The 20,592-nt window shown below is 45.2% G+C and overlaps 1 protein-coding gene across 2 annotated transcripts in view; it reads left to right on the top strand.

Annotated features, from left to right (window-relative positions):
* The window catches only part of STAC2 (SH3 and cysteine rich domain 2), a 121,827-nt gene that overhangs the window by 28,874 nt on the left and 72,361 nt on the right, over positions 1–20,592 (top strand). The window contains exon 1 of one of the 2 annotated variants that reach the window (XM_073572547.1): positions 7,830–8,146. The exons of the other annotated variant lie outside the window; for it this stretch is intronic. The gene's annotated coding sequence lies outside the window, so the exon portion shown is untranslated. Of the gene's footprint in view, positions 1–7,829; positions 8,147–20,592 lie in introns of those variants that run through there. 2 annotated transcript variants of the gene reach the window in all.

Raw genomic sequence — 20,592 nt, 5'->3', positions numbered from 1 at the left:
CTGCAGCGGGGTGACGTCCACTGCGGCCGATGATGAAGAGGCTGCAGCTGCGGGCTGAAGTGGGGCGACAGCGGGCAGGCCGCAGCCGCGGGCTGGAGTGGAGCGGCAGCAGCTGCGAGGGGCGGCGGACCAGCCACGACAGGCTGAAGTACAGCGGTAACAGCTGCGGACCAACGTGGGCAGGAAGAGACCTTGGATCGGAGAGAAGCGACAGTCTCTTGTTGGTAGGTACGGCGCCCACTCTCTGCAGGCCGCAGTAAGTCTCTCCTCTGCCGATGGTCTCCTTTGTCCTCATAGTCTGGCACTCTGGCTCTCTCAGACTCCCACAGTCTCTTGCCTCCTGTCTGCCGTTCCGTCAACTGACTCCCCTGCGCGCTCCCTGTCCCTTTTACACTTGCCCCTCCCCCTGCTGTCCTGTCACTCTCAGCAGTCCACTCTCCTCCTTTGCTCCCCGGGTACTGTTTCTTTAGGAACCCAGATGGCGGTCCCCTTTGTTCCGGCCCGGACACTCTGTGGGGGTCCTTCTCCCTACACTTGCACATGCTCATTAGATGCTTAAATACAAGAGATAAGCTCTTGTCAGTCAGTCTATCACTGATAATGTAAATGTGGATTTCATCAAACATGAGGTACAAATATAGAACAGCCCTAGTGGCCAGTGTGAAAAATGCTCCTAAGTGTTAAAAATGCATTAAAATGCAGTGTGAAAAGTGATTTTAAAAGGCTCTACTGGTGAGCCTATGACAGGGCGTCCTATTGCTATGACCCCCAACTTTAACTGTTAACTGTGAGAATTATGCAGCAAATATTATAATTTCTTAGACCACTACCAAAGGTGAAATAAAGTTTTTCACAGTTTTCATTTAAAATCAATGGCCAATGCATACAGTGGGGGAATTTAGTATTTGATCCCTTACTTATTTTGTAAGTTTGCCCACTAACAAAGACATGAACAGTCTATAATTTTAAGGGTAGGTTAATTTTAATATTGAGAGATAGAATATCAAAAATAAAATCCAGAAAATCATAAGCTGAGCCTGGAATCCCAGAAGGGAAGGAATTCACACAGCTTTTTTCAGACCACTGACTGCACACACGCAAAGCGATCCGTTCATCTTTACTATTAACTTTATGTTTCTTCACTATAACTCCACTTGAATGGTTATTATAGCTCATTATGTTTCTTAATTCTTCAGTTAATCGCATGCAAACTAGTTTTATTTCTTAGAACCAATTTCAACTACTACAGAAGGTCATTTTTTGCTTACCGTATATGCACATACCATTACTTTACTTTCCATGCACTCGACCATATTACATAGTTTAAGCAGTGCATGGTCCAAACTCTGTCTTCAAATGTTGTGAAGAATTAGAAGAAATGGTTTATGTCTTGCAGAACTGGTCCTGACCATATGTTTTGCTTTATTTTGCATCTCCATTGAAGTGAATAAGACTGAGCTATATTAAATAACTCATGGACAATTGTGGTACTGTTTCTTAAAGGACACAGCTATGCTTTCCTTATCATGGAGGACCCTTTTGACTAAAGGCCAGTTCAGACTAGCATGATTTCAGTCTGTGTGCTGCCCATGTGCACAGTGGCCTACACCCGGACAAGTGTTCGGGAAAGGCCACTTCATGAGTTATTTCCCACACAAACCACAGGTTAAAAAAGAATATTGCAGCATGCTCTAGTCCCTTCTGTTTTGTGTCCGAGAGAGTGCTGGTTTCACTTCTGTTGAATCACTCACAGCGCCTGTGCCAGGTTCTTTGTGTCATGGGTGTCTAAAATGTGAATGTAAGTAAAAAATAGAATAATGTGTAAGGCTCGGCCAGGACCGTAGTCATGGCCAAGGACACCTGGGCATTAGTGTCCTGGCCTCCCCTCACAGAAACATATTCACCATTTGTCAGCATACCTGTGCCTTCAGGTCCAGCTTCTTCTGATTCCCTTCTCTGCTGTGGGAGATTCTCTCCAGATTGTCTCAGTTTTTCCTGACCTCAGTCCAATTCAACTTCAACAACAGCACATCCTAAGGCTTCACATTCTTTACAACAGGTTTCACAAAACAATGTTCCTTTTCTTTCCTTGCATTACTCTCGTGTTCACAAAGCACAGGCCCGGGTCGGACCGTCCCTGACGATACCTCAGCACTCCCTCTGTGCAATTCTGCTACGGTTATGCCTTCCTCGGTCTGTTTCACCCCAGACTCGAGATTATTATTTACCGAAGAAGAAAACCACTGAAAGAGAGTGTTCTGTCTTTTTCGCCTGCACCGTGTCTTTACTGTCCGTGCTCACTGCTTCTGTGGGGTCCCTTGACCGTTTCGCCTCGGTACTAAGTGTTTCTGCACTAACAATGAGTTGCCACATTCTGGCCCTTCAAGCTGCACTGGCCCTTTGCTTATCTGTTCTGATGTTGTGGACGGCTGAGGTTCTCTTCACTTCAAGCTGCGTGATTGCTGTGGTGTCCTGGGCCTATAGCCCGTGTGGACAGTTCGGGCGTCCCTTGCCCTCTAGTTCTAACTTTTCCTGTGTCTAGCCCTACCATACAGCAGCCCCTCCTATTTTAACTATTTCCTATCCCTATTCCTATACTACACACTATAATGGCCCCCATCTAGTGGCCACTATTAGAAACTATGCTTACCCTATTGTAATAATACAATAACACATCATTGTACATTATACACAGTTCACATCATGGTAATACACATTCAAGTGTAGCAATACCAATAAAGCACAATGGTAATACACATTTTAGTGTAGCAGTACCAATCAATAGAATAATTAACTTAACAGTAGAAAGAATAATATATTACACAGTATACTCCACACATATGTATAGCACATCCTTACGCCCAAGTGCGAACAACAGGGCGATGGTGGGAGTGTTGTACAGAAGGCACAACACTGACAAGGGCAAAATAGCTCACCCTCCAAAAGCTGCAGCTATGTCTGCAAAGCCCTGGGGTTGGATGGCAGGACCCGGAATGGTACAAAAATAGGATAAAAGTTGCAGTCTTGGTGAGCGCTGCCAGAATGGATGAGACCAATGATGAGAAAGACTTTATATTCAACTACGTGTTTCAGGGCTGATCTGCTTCCTTCATCAGTTACTATAACCGGATGAAGGAGCCAGATCAGGCCCAAAATGCGTAGTCTGAGTAAAAAGTCTTTCTCATCCGTTCCGGCCGTGCTCACCAAGACAGCGACTGTTATCCTTTTTTCTGTAAAATGTGAATGAGCATATGGAGCTGCAGACAGACACAATCATATCCTAAGTTTGCAAATGTGACTGTACCAAGAATTCACACCTTTGTATAAAATTTGGATAGGGACACATTGTAACTTTAGCTGTGAAACATATCACACGACCAAGGTTCGCTTGGTGCAGCTGATATATAGTAGCACAATGCAAGTCAATGGGGTCCTGTGGGTACAGCAACTGCATCAAGCAAAATCTAACAAAGTTGGACTTCTTGGGACTTGCCTGTCACTGTCACCGTTTCCGCACGGTCACAAGGACTTGAAATGTGCTGTGATGTGGCAGTGGCAAAAAGTCAACCTTGGTTGCCATGTAACCCCAGCCTTTGGCGTTAAGGTTGTTCAGGTTTGGCATTAAGGCCCGGTATGAGGACAACAGATCTATCACTCATGTGTCATAGTGGGGGTCGGCATATTACAGATTTTGTAAAAAGGCCCAAGAGCTAAATTATGCCTCTGACTTTCACCCCTACAACATCCATCTTGTTACCCTTCACTTCCAATAATGCTGCAACAATCCTACACATCCCTTCTTTGTTGCACACACTGCCACTGGCTGGAAAAAAAGTAGGACAAGTAAATAACTGTAGGAATCCAATTTTGATGCCTTTAAAATTGTAGTAGATCATTTTAATTTGTGCTGACATTTTCTTCAGTGATAGGATACATGGCCTGTGCCACTTCTTTACCATGTTCACGATAACGCAAAAGACCAAACTTAGATGACGTCAAAATCGTTATTTATGGACAACCATAAATAATTCAAAAGTGACTAATATCACCTAAATTATACATATCAAAGTGAGCATGGTGACACAAGAAAATCAGTGTAATCAAAGCAGTCAGAACACATTTGACCATGACTCTGGTCTATGACTACAAGCTATTTTAAAGATGATGAATGTGAGCAATTTATTGTTTTCAGTGATTTTATAAACTAGATTTTTGGACTACAAGATGCACTTTTTAACAAGAAAAAACCTTTCCAAGAAATGTGTATGCCTTATATCCTGAGACTGCTTCCTATGGTTGAGGACATGTCTTCCTTCCCGATCACTGAGAGAAGTATATAGCGGCACAACACTGTGCATGACTCCTTTTGCCCGATACTGATCAGTCCTGCACACCACTAAAGCTGCATAGATGAATAGAGAAGTATCTAGGGGCTCAAAACTATGTAGCGGCACAACTTTTCTTGCCCGACACTGATCAGAGCTGCACAGATCCGTCAGATCCTTACAAACCTTTCAGTTCATGTGATCAGTCACAAGCTTGGAAGGAACATCAAAATGTGGTAGGCTATACTGTGGGCATGATTTATCAAAGCTTTTATGCCAATATTCTGGTGTAAAAAGCTTTGACAAAAGCTCGAAGCTTTGCTTAAATTTTGCGAATTTAGGTATTCTACATCAATTTCTCCAGCTCCGACAAAGTGAGTAGAGCTGGGGCAGGGCAGGGCGTGGTGACTGCCACTCACCAAATTAATGACGAGTGGCAGCTTTTGTGACACCACAAATCTTACTCCAGTTGGGACTGGCAAGACGCACACAGAAGTGCACACCAGTTCAGGGCCGGCCCGAGAGATTACGGCGCCCTAGGTGAAACTATTTTGTTGCGCCCCTACTATTCTTGGCAGTAGATGAAAACTTGGGGTATAAATTTAGGAGCAAAATAAACCACAACAACAATGATTAATTAACTCTCTCCTAACTCTTTAATCTTCTGAGAAGTTGTATAGGACAAATATATACAAAGTAATCAATAACACAAAACAAAAACGACCATAGGTAATTAAAATTTTTGTTTCCTTGCCTTTTTTTTTTTAAAAGGATGACACTAAGTCACCGAGATTAATTTGTTTAGCAACTTCAGATTCTATCGAAATTGTTGCCAACCCAACCAATCTCTCTTGCGTCATATTTGCCCTTAAATATGTACACTTTTCTTTCCATCCCTAAAACTTTTTGCCTTTTGAAAAGATTTTTTATAATTTTTTCTCTGGCGCCCCCTTTTGGTCGGCGCCCTAGGCGGCCGCCTAGTTCGCCTATACGTTCGGGCCGGCCCTGCACCAGTTGTCCAACACTCCTGAGTCATGAATAGGTGTGATGTAGTGTCTGACTCAAGCACATCTCCTCAACAATGCCAGTCTTAATGAATCGGGTTGTGTGTGTGTATTTGTGTATGTGTGTGTTGATGTAGCAGATCAGTCTGTATTAATGCAGTACTGCTGTGTATAAATGTAGCATAGCTGTGAGTGTATGTAGAGGAGTTGTGTGTGCATGTAGGAGAGCTGTGTGTGTAACAGCATTGTGTGTATAAAACAGAGCTGTGTGTGTGTAACAGCGTTGTGTGTGTGTAACATAGTTGTATCTGTGTAGCAGAGTAGTGTTTATGTGTGTATATGTGAGCAGGTTGCGGGATGCAGTGACGCACGAGAGGCAGAACAAGGGATAACAATTTAATTAAGCAATGGGATACTCCACGCAGTAAGGTAAGCAGTGAAATGAGGCAGTTCTTTCAAACACTTATCGGGTCACATGTTCCTCAGGCTGCAGATGATGCTTGGGAGTCAGCAGCGCCAACAACGGCCAATGCGATGCTTGTCCAATGAGGTCCTGCAGGCAACGGTAGTCCATCTTCTGGAGGCAGCGATCGGTCTCCGGTACCTTCCGCTGAGCCCCTAGTCCATAATTGGATGCGGCCAATATAAACAAGGCCGCAGTACTGTCAGGGTCCCGGTCGAGCGGCGTGGCAATGTCCAGCAATGAGAGGAGCGGTGTACAGTGCTGCACCCTGCCCTGGCCCTCAGGCTTATGTGCAGCGCTCAGCTGTAAAGGGCTCTCGGCTCTCTCCCTGTGACTGCGGTGGGCTCCGGCAGTGTCCTGGCATCGGGTCGGCCATGTTTCATTACGGCCCGGCTGTGCGCACCGCAGAGCACGCTGCGCACGCACCTTGCCTCTGTCACTGCTGGCAGGAAACTGGCTGACGCTGCGCGCACTTTCACTTTTAACTGCACCCCCAGCTTCCGGGTCAGGGCACCTGTCTGGGCCTTTCTTCCTTCCCCCGGACAACATGGGACGCAGCCTCAACAGTTTCAGACCTGGTTTGGTACAGATACCCGCGGTCCGGTCTTCACCTTTACATATACAACAGAGCTGAGTGTGCATGCAGCAGTGTTATTTATACGTGTGCGCTGCATACTGTTTACATAAAGTGCGTAATGTGTGTATGTGCGTATAATTTAATGTAAAGAAACACTGACAATAAATCTATTACCTACCTTTTAAACCTTAGTGCAGTGAAATTAGTGATATTGACCCCTCCACTTCTTTGCACAACCATAAAAGGTTTAAATAGTAGGAAATCTTTTTTTTTTAAATTTTTTGCTGTCTAAAACTGGGTCGCGTACTATGTTCCAAAAATAATGGTAATTTTGCGAGAGAGATGCAAAAAAAAGATCACAAGTGAAATCAGGGACTGCAATTTACTTTCCATCATTTATAGCATATGTGTATGAGGATAGACCGGGCTAGGGCAGCTTCTTGCGTGCCCGGGCTGGAACTATCGGGGCTGTCACCAGTGTTGCTGGGGGAAGGGCTTCCTGTAGAACTTTCTGACCAACGCAGGCCTTTGCATCTGACTATAGGGGGCGGGGTGGATATAAAAGGAATGGAGCACACGAAAACCAGGCTTCTGGCGGGAAGACAGTACATACTGAAAGAGAAGATTGACTCCATCTCTGCTGCTTCTGATCAACCAGGGGGCATACCCTGCAGCCTGTCTGCCCCTGCGTGCACTACTTGTGCGCAAGAACTGAGCACCTCCCAGACTCCGGCACCCGAGAGCCCTGACTGGTCAGCACCCCTGACGTGCCGTACCGTGCCAACCTTACAGTGCACGCCTGTTCGTGGGGTCCTGCTGTGGCCTCCACCCTGGGACTTTGTTTCACACTCGCTGAGCCAACTCCTATCCATCACATAACACCGTGTTCCAGGACTGAGGAATTATGTCGGGACGAGCCAGGCCACGCCGTTGCAGTACAGAGACAATGCCTCAACTTCATCCAGGATTGCTTCAGAGATGTCTCGCTGCACCTGCGTCACCATCGTGGGATCTTTCAACCTCGTCCGTCCGGAAGCTACAGACTGACAAGTTGAATCGTTTCGTGCTATTTGTTCTTAAGATTGTTTTATCCACTGTTCCCCTTTCTGCATTCGTAGTGTATCATTACTGCAAACTCCATGCGTGGAGTATTGACTGTACACTATTTTGCATAAAGTGCCCGTTAAGTCTTGCTCTGCCTCCTGCTCATCACTGCATCCCGCGTTCCTGCTAGCATCTAACATATGAATAATTTAACAAAGCAAAAGCATTACCACACATATTCACTTTTTGTGTCTGGTATTCTAGAACATTCCCAATCACTTCAATGAATCTTTTCTATAGTACCTGACAAAACTCGTGTACAAGTCTCCACTGTATATGGAAGCAGGTATGTTTTTCTAATTCTATGCAACCATGTAATTAGACAGTCTTTCTAAAGCCTTTAGTTCTCTGAGTGCCCATGGGTGACTGGCAACAGAATTGTGAATTCAGCTCTAGGCTAGAACTATAATAAGGCAAATAATGGAGTGTATTGACATAGTTCTTTAACTTTTTATCTAGATTACATCTAATTATGATTATGGGCATGACTACCAGGCTAGCAGACATAGCAGCTGCTATAATGCCCAGCAGCTAAGCCGCAGCTCCTCTTGTATGTCAGGTGCAGGCAGTTAGTAACAAGTGCAACTGATCAAAGTCAGGCCAGGGACTATGAATGCAGATCATGTAGAGAACAAAGGAAGGAGGAAAAGACAAAGGGAACAGACTGACCAAGGTAAAAATAGGACTAGGACTTCATGGCAACATGTGTACTTCAGCATTTCCCAGACAAACCCTGGAACAAAAACATCAGTACAACTTGTCTGTAACTAGCTGACGCACAACTATCTTAGGCAGTGTGCACACGTTGCGTTTTTGCTGCTTTTTTCAGCGCAGATTTGTCACAAAACCTGAAGGTTTTCCTGATGCCAACAAAGTGAATGAGAATCCTGAAGTCTCATGCACACGTTGCTTATTTGTGACTTGCAGAATTGGTGCGGATTTAATTCTGCAAAATGTCAATTCTTTCAGCACTTTTTCTGCAAATTTCACCTATACTAATGAGTGGGGAAAAATGCAGCAAAAGAGAAAATATAAATAATTTCAGCTCACCACTGTGACGGCTGTTTCAGACGCTTCAGCAGTAGTTCAGTCCAGACTAAGCACAGCTGTATCCAAGCCAAAAAAAAGGAGATATGATATCCAGCGAGCGTAGAAGGAACAGTAGTAGACGTTTTTGCAAAAAGCTTCTCAATATTTAATGAATCCAATCATGTTACATGTATAGACAAAAAACTTATATTTTTCCTGCCAAGGGATGCAGACATTTCTGCACCAATTACTTAAAGTGTGAACCTGTGATTTTGCTGTAAAAAAAAATGTTATGCGATAAGTGACCAGCTACAAAAAATCCAACACATTTGGAAATATTTTCAACTCTGTGGCAGTGGCAGTGGCAGTGGCAGTGCGACACCATAGGAAATAATTGAATGCAATGTTACAATGCAACACTTTGATTTCAGTGTTGTGCGATACGTGTCACCGTGTAGTCCTAGCTAGAGGGTTTCAGGTCCTGACAAAAGGGGGTCCCATGGCTACTTATTATGAATTAGTAATCTATTTTACATACAGTGCCTTGAAAAAGTATTCATACTCCGTGAGCTTTTCCACATTTTTTCACGTTACGCCAACAAACTTAAATGTATTTTATTGGGATTTTATGTGACATACCAACACAAAAAAGCAAGTATTTGTGAAGTGTATAGAAAATGATACATGGTTTTCAAAGTTTTTTAAAATTATACATCTAAAAATGTACCGTTCATTTGTATTCAACCCTTGTACTCTGATACCCCTGAATAAAATCCTAAGTGACCAATTGCCTCCAGAAGTCACATAATTGTTAAATTCTGTCCACCCGTGTGTAATGTATTCTCAGTATAACTACAGCTGTTCTATGAAGGCCTCAGAGGTTGAGAACTTTTGGGATCAAACTCAACATGAGAGCCAAAGAACACACAATACAGGTCAGGTATAAAGTTGTGGATAAGAGTAACGCAGGGTAAGGTAATTAAAAAAACCTGCAAACCTATCAAGACAAGACCATCCACCTAAACTGACACCCAAAGCAAGGAGAGCACGAATTAGAGAACCAGCCAAGAAGCCCATGGTCACCTGAAGAAGCTGCAGAGATACACAGCTCAGGTGGGAGAATCTGTCCAAAATACAACTATTAGCCGTATACTCCACAAATCTTGCCTTTATGGAAGAGTGGCAACAGGAAAGTAATTTTTGAAAACAAGCCATGCAAAGAAGTTATGTGTGAATTATGCAAAAAGCCATGTAGACGACACAGCTAGCATGTGGAAGAAGGTGCTCTGGACAGATGAGACCAAAGTGAAACTTTTTGAGCTTAATGGAAAACACTATGTGTCGTGAAAAACACTGGATATCACTCTGAAAAAACCATTCCCACTATCAAACATGGTGGTGGCAGTCTCATGCTTTGGGGATGCTTTTCTTCAACAGGGACAGGGAAATTGGTCAGAGTTGATGGGAAGATGGATGGAGCTAAATACTGGGCAATCCTGTAGGAAAACCTATTAGAGGCTACAAAGACTTGAAACGGGGCTGGAGGTTAACCTTCCAGCAGGACATCAACCCTAAACATACTGCCAGAGCTGCAATGGAATGGTTTAGATCAATGCATATTCATGTGATTCAATGGATCAGTAAAAGTCCGGTCCTTCATCCCACTGAGAATCTGTGGCAAGACTTGGAAACTGCTATTGACAAAAGCCTCCATCAAATCTCAATGAGCTCGAGACAGTTTGCAATGATGAATGGCCAAAAATTTCAACCTCTAGATGTGAAAAGCTGGCAAAGATATAACCTATAACACTTGTAGCAGTAATTGCATCAAAAGATGGTCCTACAATTTTTAGATTTATATATTTTTTTAAATATTTAGAAAACCATGAATTCCTTTACACTTCACAAATATTTGCTTTGTGTGGGTATGTCACATACAATCTACAGTATATACTCGTGTATAAGCCGAGATTTTCAGCACTTTTTTTGTGCTGAAAATGCCACCTTGGCTTATACACGAGTCATTCAGCAGAACCCAGTGGGGGAGGGGGAGCGGCGGCAGGAGCCGGTGGCTGGGAAGTTATGCTCACCCCTCCCATGCCTTGCTGAACGTCCCCTGCACCCTTCGTTGTCCCAGTGCTGACAGCTTCTTCCTGCCTTCAGCGGTCACATGGTACCGCTCATTAAGATCATGAATATGGATGCCCATGGGCGTAGAAGCATATTCATGACCGTAATGAGCGGTACCATGTGACCGCTGAAGGCAGGAAGAAGCTGTCAGCGCTGGGACAACGGAGGATGCAGAGACGTTCAGCGACTGCGCAGCAGGGTGAGTATGAAGGAGGAGGACGGGGGCAGCACGGGGGAGATCGGGGGCAGCATGGAGGACAGGGGCAGCACAGAGGATGACTGGGGAAGGACAGGGAAAGCATGGAGAAGGACGGGGGCTGCACAGAGGGCATTGGGAGGATGGGTGCAGCATGGAGGAGGACAGTGGCAGCACGGAGAAGGACGGGGCTGCACAGAGGGCATTGGAAGCACGGAGGACGGGTGCAGCGTGGAGGAGGACGGGGCAGCATGGAGGAGGAGGGTGGTGTGGCGCCCCTGAGGGTTCAGTCGCCACAGAGGTACTGCACCTCCTCCTTTGGTGTGGTGCCCCACTATTCAGGAAAGGTGGAGACACCTGACCACACTCCAACACCTGCACCCCACACCACAAAGTAGTGTAGCAAAGCACCTTCAGCAGCTCCCTGCTTGGAGTGTAGCATAGCACCCCTTGGTGGCTCCCTGCTTGGAACACGAAACGTGCTGGGAGGTGGGTGGAGCTGAGTTTACATAAAAGAGCGGGAAGAGTTGAGTCAGTCAGTCAGTCATTCATTAAGTCAGTGAGTGAGGATGTAGAAGGACAGAGGGTGAGACAGAGAAGATCCCTGGGAGAGGGATGGAAGAAGGAAGTGCTGCAGCAGGCCACAGTGATCTGGGTCTGCTGCCACAGGAAAGAGACAGAGAAAGGAAGCTTGATTCTCCATTAGAAAGAAGGATTAGTACGGAACGTAAGGAGAATAGTATGACTAAGGATCAGGGTTGGAAGAGAGAACCCTTCCCAAGTTCACAGCGCAAGGCCGGGGTCCGGTCCCCGAGGTTGTATGGATACTAATGGTCCTGCAGCAGACACCGGAGGAATAGAAGTAGTGACCATTTTATTCCCACACAAGACTTGGGGGCACAGCAGCAACGATAGTGAGCCGGGACTAGGTAGAAGGAGTCCCCCGAAGCAGGCTACAGCTGTCTGCCGTACAAGTAGAGTTCATAGGAACATCTGACAGGAGGAACTCCAGTGTAACTCAGTACTAGGAGTACTTCATTCAAAGGCGCTATAAGAGGAGATGTTCAGAAAAGGCACATATGTTGGCGGAGTGTTGGAAAGGAGTGCTTCATCTTGCCTGGAAGTTGGCTGAGCTCCTGACCCGGAGGACACGGCACGGATGCGGGCACCTGTACCTGCAACAGACTGTGAGTAAAGCTTTGGAACTACATGCCCTGGTGTCCTCCACTTATCCCTGCGCCAACCTGCCCGACACTGCTACATCCCTCCTGCGCCCAACACTACACCATCTAAGTGTCACTTCACCTACTCTGCCCTGGGACTACAGCCCTGCCTGTGGAGGGCTACAACATCATTGCTGCACCACACCATCTGTCCCAGAGGATCTGTCTACAGCGTCGGCTTACATCTTCATTGCCGAACACCACAGGTGGCGTCACGAATCATTCATAAACTTTCCCCTGTTTACAATGGGTGCCCAGGGCCACGGGCTGGGTCCCAGGTGCCGTGACATCTCCCATTGACGCTCATCGAGCCCGGTACCGAGTACCCCACAGCCCTGGGAGGGCGACCAACATCCACATACATCCGCATGTCCTGCGTACCCAATGTTAAAGATTGGTACGCAGGATGCATGCAGAAGTATGCAAAAGTAGGCAGAGCTTAACGAAGGAAGTACGCAGCCCTCCGCAAAGCACCCGAACACTAATGTGAACTTAGCCTTACAGCGGCAACATGACAATGCCTGTAGTTTACTTAGAAAAATCCTGCTGACATGTTCGCTTTAAGTTAAACAGGGTGCCCATCATGACTTGTTTTGGAGCCAAGATACACCATACCCATATTTACTCACTCATTGACCATTATATGGAATTTAAGCAGTTAATAGCATTTTTTACAATATTTTCTAAATGTACTGCAAAGCACCAATTAAGTCTGCTCCCCCTGTATATCCCCTCCTATTTTATCCCTGCACTGGAGAACATATGTACCATGATAGTTATTCGGAGACTGTGGAAGGTTTATTCTTGGCAATACACCAGTCAGAGAGGAGGGGGTCATTCAGTGCGTCAAGGCAAAGGAAAGGTTGAGGGCACTGCAGAAAAAAAACTGTTTATGAATGGCGTCATGTCACCTGTGATAAATGACCGCCTGTGTTCAAAAACCTGCGTGTTTGCTGACAACGCAGTCAGCCATGGGGGCAGGGAATGATACAGATGAGGATGGCATAATTTTAAAGCAATGGAATATTCTCTGTTAGTATGTACAGAGCTGAAAATTATGGCTGTGTAGAGAAAACCTGGCAGCATTCCGACGACTAAACAGAAGCGCAAAATTGGCAGAAGACTAGTAGACATCGGACGGATTGCTGCTATACGACGACTTCCAGGTGGACAGTTATTAAAGGTCTTAAGCCTTACACTAATAATGTCCCTGCTGGACAGTGGAGATGGACAAACCACATAAAGGAGTGTCTAGAAAGCTGGTATACTCAGCAAAATGGAAAATAACCTTTGGTTGGGAGAGATGACTTACCTCAGCACCTGTGCAGCACTGAGTCAGAGCTGAGCAATGCTCTGCAGGGACATGTCACAGTAATTGCACATTGTACATGAAGACCACTGCAAACATGCTAATTAGCACACAGTGTGACATGTAATTACACAGACAGGGCCCACGCTCTGTCATACCCGCTACCCCCCTATAGAGATAGAAGGTAGTAAGGCACTCGGAAAGGGAAGTGTACGCGCTTGTTCTTACTTTGCCTTTCACCCACTCTGTTCCACAAATGAACAGAATATGTTCAGTTCAGAACACACACACATATATATATATAGTAGATTTTGCTATGGTTTTGAGACAGTTTTTTTTACTCTGAATGTGAATAGTAAAACTACAATTGTATTGAAAAGTACATTTTTACACCAAAAGTCTACCACAATTTCACTTTGTGTAAATGGACCCTATTAATAACCCGTAAAACCTGCTGTAAAAAAAAAAATTTTTGGAAAGTCAATGCACATGGTACCAACCCACAGACAGCATGAATTTAGAGGGTTTTTTCCACGAATGAAAGTTGATTTTAATCAATAGATCTTGGATTAATAATAATTTCCACAATTGGGTGTGTCTAATAAAAATGTTCCTGTGCTGAGGTAATCTTATAAATGTGCCCCTGCTGTGTACTGTGTAATGGCTGTGTCTGCCCATTCAGGGGCATGGTCTGATCATACCACATCTTCTGGACAGGGGAGGAAACAAAAGAAAGAATACAGGCAGAACGGCAGGGGATCACAGCTTATTCTTTTTGTGAGGTAAAGTATTTCCCTTCCTGTTTTTTAAAAAATGTTTTACTTCAAAGAAAGAATCAGCTGTCATCCCCTGCTGTAATGTTTGTACAGTCTTTTGTTTCCTCCCCTGTCCAGGAGATGTGGTATGATCAGACCATGTCCCTGTACGGTCAGACACAGCCATTACACAGTACACAGCAGAGGCACATTTAAGATTATCTCAGCACAGGAACATTTTATTTAAATACATTCAATTGTGGAAATTATTATTGCAAGATCTATTGATTAAAATTAACTTTTTTTGTGGGAAAACCCCTTTAATTCCAGAGGAGCTATAATATAACAAGGTATTTACAGGGGTTGTCTGTTACTTTGATATTGATGACCTTTCTGATGGGCCCTGGTCAGGGGTGGATTAAGGGTAGCCAGGGCCCCGGGCTGTTCAGACTCTGTGGGCCCCCCGGTCATGTGACGGGGTCAGGAAGTCACAAGTTTTCATGACGCATACGGTGTGTCAAGGGGCGGGACGGGGTTAAATACTGAGGTAAAAAACTCAGCAAATATACCACGTGTGCACAAGGCCTCACAAATATTGAGGTAAAAAACACCAAATACTCAGCGTGTCCTTGAGGCCTTACAAATACTAAGAGTAAAACTCGCCAAATACTCAGCGAGTGCACGAGAGGCCTTATAAATACTGAGGTAAAAACTCACCAAATACGCAGCGTGTGCACGAGGCCTTACAGATACTTTAAGGCTTCCACCCAACATCTAGTCCTGACTCACCTGTACCTAACATCGAAACCAGCTAATAGTCTGCAATCATCTGCTGACCTGGACCCATGACCTGTCAGACAAGTTACTTCACATGAGTCACACAGGGGCTTCTGCTTCATGAACTTCCCCAGATAGAAGAAGCAGCCTCCGATGTGCAACCCGTGGTCGGATACACAGGAAGAGACGCTCCTTATCACAGGCTGTGCCCAACATGGCAGCAGAGGGGTTAACACCACAGACAAGTCACCGTCTCCTCACACACTGGACACGACGCTGCATCTGGCGATGAACAAGCGCACATTGCGCAATGTTAGTCATGTTCCAGATGTTCAGCATGTGGAGGACCAGGGGGGGGGCAAAAAAGACCCCAGGATTGGAACAGGAGCATGGGAAAGTGGACGGTGGTCGGAGGCGCAGGGTTTATATAGGGGTCAGAGTAAGTAAATATAAACACACACACATATTGCTACATGCGGGCAGCGCACACATGCACAATCCTCAGGTTGTATAACTTTCAACTGGTCAAAACATTTCTCTCAGTAGGCCAAGAAAGAAATGTGGCAGGAATAAAGTACACTTCATAGTAACTTATGTGTGAGGCAGAGGTGACAAGACCCGCCATCTCGTGCCCACCTTACTAGAGGTGCCCACTGCCCACATATAACAAAGTTGATGGAATCAGACGACTTCCACTATGATGATTGGTTACCGGCCCCCGGCCACACCCATTTCACAACTAGTCACACCCATGTCCACACCCCAACCACACCCATTTAGCATTGCTGATCACACTGAATGGTACAGAGGGCACAGTGGCTAGCATTGTGGGCACAGTGGCTGGTACTGAAGAAAAGAAAGAAAGAACAGAGAGAGAAAAAAGAAAACAGAGAGAGAAAGAAAGGAGAGAGAATGAAAGGAGAGAAAGAAAGAAGAAAGAAAGAGAAAGAAAGGGGACAGAAAAAAAGAACAGAGAGAAAAAAAGAAAGAGGGGAAAGAAAGAACAGAGAGGGAGAGAGAAAGAAAGAGGGGAAAGAACAAACAGAGAGGGAGAGATAAAGAAAGAGGGGAAAGAAAGAACAGAGAGAGAAAGAAAGAGAAAGAAAGAGGAGAAAGAAAGAACAGAGAGGGAGAGAGAAAGAGGGGAAAGAAAGGACAGAGAGCGAAAGAAAGAGAAAGAAAGAACAGAGAGAGAAAGAAAGAGGGGAAAGGACAGAGAGAGAAAGATTCTATAAAGATACTATAGCAGCCTGGTTCCCATTGTAAAGCCCACCTGAGCCTCCTGATGCAGGACATATCATGATCCACTCACATGGCCGACATCCCCACGTCCAAGGCGATCCCGCTGTCTGCGCTGTTGGAGGACACAGTGATGGATCTGAAGCATTCCCTGAAGTGCCTCCATGGTTCCATCACAATCTCCTTCCAAAATTACCTCATTTCCGGTCAGCTTCCAGCACGTCACTTCCGATGGAACGTCACATGCAAGATTTCAAGTGCTCCTCTGGGCTCCGCCGTGTATGTGTAAGCTCCCGGTCGGCGCAGTGGGGCAGACTTTAAAAATCTGAGATGGTTGGGCGGTATGAATGCTCCCCATCATACACCTTGTACATGCATGGCTCCGCACACCTCACACACGGTTCCGCTTTGCATGCCTCGTACACACACGGCTCTGCTCCGTACACCTCGCACACACACGGCTCCACTCAGTACACACATGGCTCCACTCCATAAGCCTCGTACACATGCGGCTCTGCTCTGTACACCTTGTACACACGCAGCCACGCTCTGTACACCTTGTACACACATGGCTCCTCTCCGTAAACCTTGTACACAAATGCGGCTTTGCTCCATACACCTCGTACACACGCGACTCCGCTCCATAAACACATGGCTCAGCTCCGTACACTTTTTACACATAGGGCTCCGTTCCGTACACCTCGTAGACACACGGCTCCGCTCCATACACCTCGTACACACACGCGGCTTCGCTCCGCACACCTCGTACACACTCAGCTCCGCACACCTTGCACACGCTCCTCTCCGCACACCTCGTACACGCGCGGCTCTGCACACCTCGTACACGTGTGGCTCTGCTCCGCACACCTCATACACGCTCCGCTCTGCACAGCTTGCACACGTGCAGCTCCGCTCCGTACACCTCGTGCATGCACGGCTCCGCTCCGTACACCTCGCGCACACTCCGCTCCTTACACCTTGCGCACACTCCGCTCCGTACGCTTCGCACACGCGCAGCTCCGCTCAATACACCTCGCACACACACGGCTCTGCTCCGTACACCTCGTACACACACGGCTCCGCTCCATACACCTCGCGCACACAGCACTGCTACATCCACCCTGTAAACCCCTCCTGACCCCACACATACTTCCCTCATCCAGCACGACAACCTGCAGTCCTGCACAGCAGAATCCTGCATACAGTACATCGAGGGCTGTGCCCACAGGACCTGTGGTGAGGTCACAGGAGGGGAGGAGTCAGGGGTCACATGATCAGGGGTCTTGGACTGAAACCTCTGATCATGTGATCCCTGACTCCTCCTTTCCTGTGACCTCATCACAGGTCCTGTGCTCACAGAACGGGGATTTATGAGTGAGGGGCAGCGGGGGCAGCGGCTGCAGTGGCCAGTGGGCTTGTCTGGGAGGGCGAGGATGGCGTCGGTCAGTACATGGGGGGCCGTGGCTCTATGGTGGCGGATTATAATGGGGCAATTTACCCTGGGCTGGTGCGCCCCCCACACCACTGGGCCCTGGGCTACCGCCCAGATTGACCTCATTATAATCCGCCACTGGCCCTGGTGCAAGATTTGGACAGGGCCCCATCATGATATTAATGTCTCGCATCCTGGTCCCATCCTCGCATAAAATTCTCCCATTCTAGCATATGTCCCTTATCCTTGGACCCATCCTGATATATATATATATATATATATATATATATCCCATCCTGGTATATGTCCCTTATCTTGTTATATATATCCCCAATACTGGTATATGTCTGCTGTTCTTTAATGTATAGAAAAACAAACACATTATGCTCACCAGGGGCTTACATAGAAGTCATGGGGCTCCATAGCAGAAGTATAATATATTCTCCATAGTCCTCCATATAGTATAATGCACATCCCATAGTCCTCCCAATAGTATAATGTACCCGCATAGTCCTTCCTATACTATAATGCACCCCAAAATATCTCCATAAAGTATAATGTACACCTCATAATCCTCCATAAAGTTTAATGCACCCCCGTATTCATCCATATAGTATAATGCATCCAATAGTTCTCCATATAGTATAATGCACCCCATAGTTCCCCATATAACATAATGCACCCTCCGTAGTCCTCCATATATAGTGCATAGCCCATAGTCCTCCAAATAGTATAATGAACAGCCCATGTTCCTCTATATAGTATAATGCACCTCCATATATAATGCACACCCCATATTCCTCCATATAGGATAATGCACATCCATATATAATGCTCAGCTTATAGTCCTCCATATTAGTATAGCACACAGCTCATATAATTGAATGCACACCCTATATCCTTCACATAATATAATGCACAGTGCATAGTCCTCCATATAATATAATGCACAATCCATAGTCCTCCATATTGGTATAATACACAGCCTATATCCTTCATATAATATAATGCACAGCCCATAGTCATCCATGTAGTGTAATGCACAGCCCATAGTCATCCATGTAGTATAATGCACAGCTCACAGTCATCCATGTAGTAGTATGGCGATCATGTACTCACTGATTTTTTTTTAAAAAAACCTGATCACCTGTAGGTTGTTGGCTTTCCTGAAGAGATAGGTCTTTAGGTTCCGAAGGGTTGAAACATAGAGTCAGATCAGTTGGGTTAGTAAGTTTTTCTAGGTAGTTACATGATGACATAGAAAAACATTTTCAATAGTTCCGAATTTGCATAGACTGCAGCATTTTTTCAGAAACAGTGTAGAAAAATTTTGAGAATATCCCTCAACTTAGGCTGGTTTCACACTTGCGCTTTTTTGCGCTGCGTTTTTGCGCATACGTTTTTTTCCTATACTTAACATGGGTGTGCATTGGCATGCGTTTGTATGCGCATGCGTTTTTTTGTAGTGTGTGCCCAGGCGCACAAAATGCATCATGTTGCATTTTTTGTGCGTCCGACCTGTCTCAAAAAAACGCATGCGCACGCAATGCGCACAAAATTCACCCAAAAACACATTAAAGTCTATTGGAGCGCTGACGTACGCAGCGCAGCGCAAAAAAACGCAAGTGTGAAAGTAGCCTGGCAGTAGCTTACAAACCGGTTTCTGACAAAGTCAGATTTTTTTTTATTTTTAGAAACCATGCCTCTCATCAATTGGCTGTACCTGTCTTTGTAGCTCTTTACCATTCTAATGAATGGGAACTTCTTTAACAAATACTACCCATGAACAAGAGTGGCACCATTTTTTTAAAAATATACATACCACAGAGCCTTTTTTTCTAATTCTGGGCATTCCTTTTACATTATTTGTCGTACTAGAATTCATCATGAGGTTCTGAACCGCTAAACGCTTTGTAATATGAACAGAGAAGGAAGAAAAGGAATCCCTCTTCAGGATTGGAGTTGTGATGTAAACTTCCACAAAAATGGGGCCCCTTTATGACTCAGTACCCCTATCCTCTATGTAGACATTGGAAAGGAAGTCAGACTTACCTTTATGTTGAATGAAATGAAAACATTTTATGTGTTTGGGTTCCTTAACACTCATTTTTTATGGCACTTTTTTTCCCCAGAAAATAATTGCTGTGGCCAGATGTTTGTTAGCTGTCAATAGGGAAATATTAAAAGCAATATATGCAAAGTGTTATATCCTCTGGCATTTTGTTTTCACATTACTTGCTTTTTTTATGTATGTGACTTATTTTCAAAATCACAATATTATCTAGGTATGACCTTTTTTGCAAGCAATTTGGCATTTCTTTCCCACAGATCTCAAATTTCCTGCCATGTGTCAGTGTGCTATATGGAAAAGGGTTGTATTTTTTGGTGGTGTTTTTAATTCCATCTTTGACAAATCATGTGATTCTAAAAGGAATCTTGGAATCAAAAGATCATAAATTCACATGAGTTGTAATGTCAATGGGAATCTGTCTCTAGGATCAACCCTGCTAAGCCATCTAGACTGGCATGTAGGTCATAGGAAGCTGAACAAAATGATATCTTGATATTTTGAATCCAATGTCTTGGTCCAAAGAAATCTAAATTTTTCCTAATATGTAAATGAGCTGTTAAGATCTATGGGCCGGACATAGATCTCCCTGAGAATCTGCCTCCAGAGATTATTTTAAATTAATGGGGACATTACCAATGTCAGACATGTAGAGCAGGAGAGCAGACTGTCAGTCATTACATGTCTCACACTGGAAACGCCCCAATTTATGTAAAATAAACTCTGGAGGCAAACTATCTGGGAGATCTCTGTCCAACCCATAGATATTAACAGCTCCTTTACATATTAAGAAGATTGTAAATTTCTCTGGAATAAGGGCCCCGTCACACAGCGAGATCGCTAGCGATCTTGCTGTGTGTGACATTCATCAGCAACCGGCCCCCCCGCTGGGTATCGCTGATCGTGCAGGATCGTCCTGGGCCATTTTTGATCGTTGGTCTCCCGCTGGCCAGCACGTATC

This window comes from Dendrobates tinctorius, unplaced genomic scaffold (assembly GCF_039654945.1).
Source record: "Dendrobates tinctorius isolate UK_male_01 unplaced genomic scaffold, ASM3965494v1 ptg000032l, whole genome shotgun sequence".
Lineage (NCBI taxonomy): Eukaryota > Metazoa > Chordata > Amphibia > Anura > Dendrobatidae > Dendrobates > Dendrobates tinctorius.
This window is presented reverse-complemented; position numbering and strand designations above follow the sequence as displayed.